A 7,128-nucleotide genomic window follows, 5' to 3' on the forward strand; every position below is an offset into this window, starting at 1 on the left:
GATACTACTACTACTACTACTACTACTACTACTACTACTACTACTACTACTACTACTACTAATAATAATAATAATAATGATAATAATAATAATAATAATAATAATAATAATAATAATAATATAATAATAATAATAATAATATAATAATAATAATAATGATGATGATGATAATAATAGTGTCTTTGAATTCGATATGAAGAAGAAGCTGATGTCAGACAAAAATTTAATACGAATGAATAATAATGTCTACAAAAACAAAGTGCCTAAACAAGAGGCTGACATCGAATGCAAATACGCATTCGCTTCTGACTACAGAGCTTTCGAAAAATCCGAAAATTTCTAAACTTGCCCTGCACAACATATTCCAACCAGAATCAGCCACGATAAAGGTCCAACAAAAGAGTGAGATTGATTTCGGTTTTAAAGTTTCAGGGGAGGTGATAAGTTGATTACATCGACCCTAACATTCAACTGGTACTTTATTTTATGGAAATGATGAAAAGTAAAGACGGCCTCTACGGAATTTGAACTCAGAACATTAGGACGGACGAAATACCTATTTCTTTACTACCTACAAGGGGCTAAACACAGAGGGGACAAACAAGGACAGACAAACGGATTAAGTCGATTAGATCGACCCCAGTACGCAGCTGGTACTTAATTTATCGACCCCGAAAGGATGAAAGGCAAAGTCGGCCTCGGCGGAATTTGAACACAGAACGTAGCGGCAGACGTTCTGAGTCCAGCAATTTCTTCGGCGTGCTAACAACTCTGCCAGCTCGCCGCCTTAAGCGAGATTGATATTACAAACTGAAATAAGGTGGCGAGCTGGCAGAATTGTTAGCACGCCGGAGAAATTGCTTAGCGGCAATTTTTCGTCTTTATGTGCTGAGATCTAATTCCGCCGAGGTCGTCTTTATCATTCATCCTTTCGAAATCAATAAAATAAGGACCAGCTGAGCATTGGGGTCGATTTAAACACAACAGGAATGGGTCACGAAACTGTTCAAAACTTTGCAATAATAAACGTAACAGAATATTAAGCACGGATATTGGCATGCGATCTGGGGGTAAATAAGAGAACAGATTTAATTACAAAGAGAAGCCGAAAGATAAAATTTGACGGTATAAAGAGAACACAAGATGATATTAAATCGCAGAGAGATTAATGAAAGATATACATATCTAAGGATGCATAGGAGTGCACAAAGATAAGGTAATTAAAAGATAAGGGAGAAAATCTCCAAAGAGTATACGATAAGGATTATGAAAGGGGATTAGAGCAAAATTAAAGGAAGGGATATTATCAAAGCAATCAATACACTTGCTTTCTTTTCTAATGTAGACAAAGACAAACAGATCAAGTGCTAAAGTATAACAGACCAGACCTAGTGGAGGTGGACAAGGTTCATCACATATGTTATATAGTCGAAGTTGCATGCTCCTTTGACCCACGAATAGTCAAGAAGGAGGCGAAACACATCTTCGACTTGCAAAAGCTGTAATCCTATGCTCTGCAAGAATCCTCAGACAGATCTTCGAGACTTGAGGAGACTTGTTGTCATCAAGCTTCGGGACAACATCCCTACTAACTAATACAGTAATAGTTATGGAAATATACTGCTTCTACTACTACTACTATACTACTACTACTACTACTACTACTACTACTACTACTACTACTACTACTGCTGCTGCTGCTGCTGCTACTGCTGCTGCTGCGGCCACTACTACTACTACCACTACTACTACTACTACTACTACTACTACTACTACTACTACTACTACTACTACTACTACTACTACCCGAGCCGTCAATAGTGACGGCGGATGTTTTACTTTGTTATAATTACCACATTTTGGATTGTATTTATGAATATTCGATTTTCCAAACTGGAGGCACCGTTTAAAACTGTACGTGACGAAAGTTGCTGATCAGAGTATGTGGATGTCAATAAAAACGCCAAGGTAACAGAAGAAAGTAAGGAAATTATATTTATCGATCCCCAAATATTGCCCAGATTTGATTATTTTTGATATGTACGATGATTAAGAGGGTAAGCTGGCGGAATCGTCAGCACGCCGGGAAAAATGCTTAGCGGCATTTTGTCTTTATGTTCTGAATTCAAATTCCGCCGCGGCCGACTTTGCCTTTCATCCTTTTGCGGTCGATAAATTAAGTACCAGTTACTCACTGGGGTTGATATAATCGACTTAATCCGTTTGTCTGTCCTTGTTTGTCCTCTCTGTGTTTAGCCCCTTGTGGGTAGTAAAGAAATAGGTATTTCGTCTGCCCTTACGTTCTGAATTCAAATTCCGCCGATGCTGATTTTGCCTTTCATCCTTTTGCGGTCGATAAACTAAGTACTAATGAAACACTGGGGTCGATGTAATCGACTTACCCCACTCCCTCAAAATCGATACATTGTGCCAAAATTTGAAATCAATACGTCCAATGATTCACAAATTATTCTGCTTGATGCTATTTTCTATAATAAATGCTCTATTTAAATTCTCAAACCTTGTACATGTATACGTAGTGGGAACTACTAAGACTCATGCATATTTACATATAGGTACATGATCCTACAAACAGGTTACAATTTCTAAAGGTTTTCAGGGGACAACAGGTTTAATTTATGCAAAACTTACGTTTACAACATTTACAACTTATTTGATACATTCCGTGCAAAAGTTACAAATGTAAATAATAAACATTCTTCGTGTTCACTGCAAAAGATCTTGAAGAAAAAATATTTTTTGTATATACATGCGGCGGCATCAACAACAAACGTTGGTCCTCTGAATTCTCTATCTGCAATTTCAAATTATTTCTGGTTTTTGTTCTGTTTATGTCATGAAATATATACGTGCAGTGTAATAACAAGTAAATACGCGGAAGTTCAATACTTGATACCTCTCAGTATGCTGACTATAATGGAAATATATCATGTAGAATAATTAATATTGGAATAAGTGTATATATATATAAATACATAGAGCGTATTAAATGTACATCGATGACACGAAGCGTATTATATATATATTGATTAGATTTGTGAATGAGCAAAAGGAGATTAATTTGATCATAAGAATCTTTGAATATGAACAGATTAGTTGAGCATTAGGAACTAAAGAAGACAGCAAAATGAACTTTCCAATGCCAAAAATTAAAAGAACGACTCCAGCCAGTAATTAAAGCTTATGACGAATGATCAACCATATATATATATATATATATATTATATATATATATTGATTAGCTCTCTTTACTCTTTTTTTTTACTCTTTTAGTTGTTTCAGTCATTTGACTGCTGCCATGCTGGAGCACCGCCTTTAGTCGAGCAAATCGACCCCGGGACTTATTCTTTGTAAGCCCAGTACTTATTCTATCGGTCGCTTTTGCCGAACCGCTAAGTGACGGGGACGTAAACACACCAGCATCGGTTGTCAAGCAATGCTAGGGGGAGAAACACAGACACACAAACACACACTCATACATATAAATATATACATATATACGACAAGCTTCTTTCAGTTTCCGTCTACCAAATCACCTCACAAGGCTTTGGTCGGCCCGGGGCTATAGCAGAAGACACATGCCCAAGATGTATATATATATATATTTTTTTTATTAACTATATATATATATATATATAGTTAATAAAAAAACGGAGAAAAAAGACAAGAAAAACAACAGCGCAAGGACGTGGTACATGCAAAGTATTAATAAGGCGCTCAGAAAAAGAGAGAAAGAGTGGTTGTTTTATGTTTCGAGCAAAGCTCTTCTTTGGAAGCAGAAGACTTAGGAAAGTCTAAAAGAAAAGGAAGAAGGAGGAAAAAATCGCCAACAGTCCACGTGTACTGTTCCGTGATGATAAGATCAACAAAATAAAGTACTCCATCTAGTGGGAGATAAGTATTATTTAATAAACACAAAATATGTTTTTATGTGATACTGTTAATTTCAGGCGATGAAAGCATGCCAGACAATATTTTTAACACGTCAGCGTAATCTTTTAACACTTGCCCACATGGCTAAAGATAGGACGATAAGATGAGAGAAAAAGCGAGAAAAAGCGAGAAAAAGCGAGAAAAGGCACGAAAGTAGATATAAAAGGTGGAAGGCCTAATTGACTGAAGGTAGAGAATCAGGGAAAATATTTAACAAGCAAGATAATTAACAGGTGCTCACGCTCAGTGAAATTATCATATATGTTTCTTTATTATCCACAAGGGGCTAAACATAGAGGGGGTAAACAAGGACAGACAAACGGGTTAAGTCGATTACATCGATCCCAGTGCGTAACTGGTACTTAATTTATCGATCCCGAAAGGATGAAAGGCAACCTCGGCGGAATTCGAACTCAGAACTTAGCAACGGGTGAAATACCGCGAAGTACTTCGCCCGACGTGCTAACGTCTCTGCCAGCTCGCCGCCCTTATCATATAGCCGCTGCCCTAATATGAAGGCATCGTTACACGAGAACAATACCAAGAGCCAACACTCAGTTGTAACTGTCCCGGCTTTGTCGTTGAAACAAGTAGAACGACCATTTTAAAGACGTAGGACGTTTGCAAGAGAGATGAAAAAAAGTCAATAAATTTAGACGTCCTGAGATGGGAGGAGGTCGCAAATGATCGCCCATGATGGAGACAGATACTACGCGAGGGGATGGAGCGAAGGAAAGAGACTCTGGAACTTGTCGCCAAAGAAAAGCACGCTGGAATAAAGTAAAAGTCAGGTGGAGAGCATCTTCAAATGCAGTCGCCAAAACCTTCATCTTGTTTTCAGAGTTTTCTTTACTGTCCACTCATACGTAGACCTTGTGGCAAATAATAAAGGAAATTATTATTTTATTATTGTATTCTGTTGCTTTTGCTTTCTACTGATATTCTTATTCTAGGTTTGCTCTTCGACATATGCTGAATCATAAAAATAAATCAAGGAAATATTCAAAGACTAACGCATTTATATGGCTATAGGTCAATGTATTATATCTTTGCGTAACGAAGTTATTGGAATTGATATAAAAATAGAAAATCAGAATGGTTCAAGATATCTGCTTTGACAGTTTATGAATAGTATATGTACGAAAGCGCATGTGTGTTGTTGTGTGAAGTTATACGTTATTGGATGTCAATACGGGAATGTATGTATATTGATGTCACGTGGATTGTATTTTGGTAGGAGCTGTGTACATTAGTGGCCAGTCAAGAGGAATCTTTGCATATTAATATTTTTGTGTGTATATTTGCATTCTTAATATATACATGGTATTATCAAAAATTCATACAATGGAATATAAACTTACCTTTCCGGCAACTGAATATTAATTCTACACAATAAACAGAAAGCAACCTTTAAATCAATCCATCTATCTATGTCTGTCTGTCTATCTATCCATCTATCTATCTATCTATCTATCTATCTATCTATCTATCTATCTATCTATCTATCTATCTATCTATCTATCTATCTATCTATCTATCTATCTATCTATCTATCTATCTATCTATCCATCTATCTGTCTGTCTGTCTGTCTGTCTGTCTGTCTGTCTGTCTGTCTGTCTGTCTGCCTCTAGTTATATTCCTATATGAGCGTGTATGTGTTTATATACGTATATATTGCTATTAACGTATATATATGTGTGCGAGCGCATTGAGTGATTGTGTGTGTGTGCGTGCGTATTCAGATAACCAAATTAACATAAATATATGTATATACATACATACATACATACATACATACATACATACATACCTTATATATATATATATATATATATATATATATATATATATATATATATATATATATATATATATATATATATATATATAGTGTGTGTGTGTGCGTGCATATATAAATGCATGTATGTATACTTTAATTCGGTTAGCTGAAATTAAAAAAAATATTGAAGCTGTAAATTTCCCCAACTGTAATTATTTCTGTACCGTCTGTCAGTCATTTTGATTTTAAACACTTGCCAGAGTCAAAGAGCGACCACGCTTTGACGGAATGTTGATACGTAACAAACGGAAATCATTTTCGCTGTAATTATATTCAGAATCTTGAGAAGATAATTAGCTTCGTGCACCCGGGCTAATAGGATCGCAAGAGAAGATAGAACATAAGACGCAAAGGTAAATAGTTTAAACGCTTGTCATTTGCTCGTGCATCTCTGCATACCGGTGTATTCGCATGCATGACACATACAGCTCGTAGTGCATGGGCATGGACGTAATTATGTATGTAAGATATACATACTTACATTAAACTTAAATATTACTCATGTGGAATATATTTGCTAGAAGCTGTATCGAATTACCTCAGCTTGAATATAATTACAGAAAAAAGAAATATTACTTACAGTGTAATCATTGGTTTTGGAATAATTTGGTGTGGAGTGTAAATATTTCAGATGATGAGAGGACGAAATAGATATATATTTGACTCACCGAAGTCTCATTTAAGATGCATAACATACAGCAAATATATACTTCCGGTACGTTTATGCGACGCCATATTTTTGCTTAAAAGTTCATCTTGCATTTGAAGAAACGAGAGAGAGAATCCTAGACTATAACTGTGAGACGAAGACAGCTAACAAGAGGAACTAAGTGCAACTTACTGTATATGCAACCGAGCGTGTGTGTGTGTATGTGTGTGTATAGTTAAAAAGTAAAAGCGGAAACAGTATGAAAGTATGTTTAAACATTGTTTGAATTTATTACATTAAATGATTTTTATAAAATACAAGCAGTATCGCCCGTCGTTGCTCGGGTTTGTAAGGGAAATAACTATATAAGCATTTTTAGAGAGTTATAGCCAAAAAATAGCAAAAAAAATGCATTAAAAATGGAAAAAAAATTATGGTAAATTTTTTAAAAAATCGTTGACTCATTGTAGACATTTTTAGAGAGTTACTTCCCTTATATAATAGCGAAAAAATGCATTAAAATGGAAAAAAATGATGGTAATTTTTTTTTAAATCGTAGACTCATCGTAGACGCGCGCTAATACCCAGAAGGGCTCGATATGAATCACGACTATAAGATACCCGGTTTTGGTTAAACACCGCAAAATGTGGGAGTAGTTAGGAATCTAAATCGTAGGAGACAGA

This window comes from Octopus sinensis, linkage group LG12, assembly GCF_006345805.1.
Source record: "Octopus sinensis linkage group LG12, ASM634580v1, whole genome shotgun sequence".
NCBI classification, from domain to species: Eukaryota; Metazoa; Mollusca; class Cephalopoda; order Octopoda; family Octopodidae; genus Octopus; species Octopus sinensis.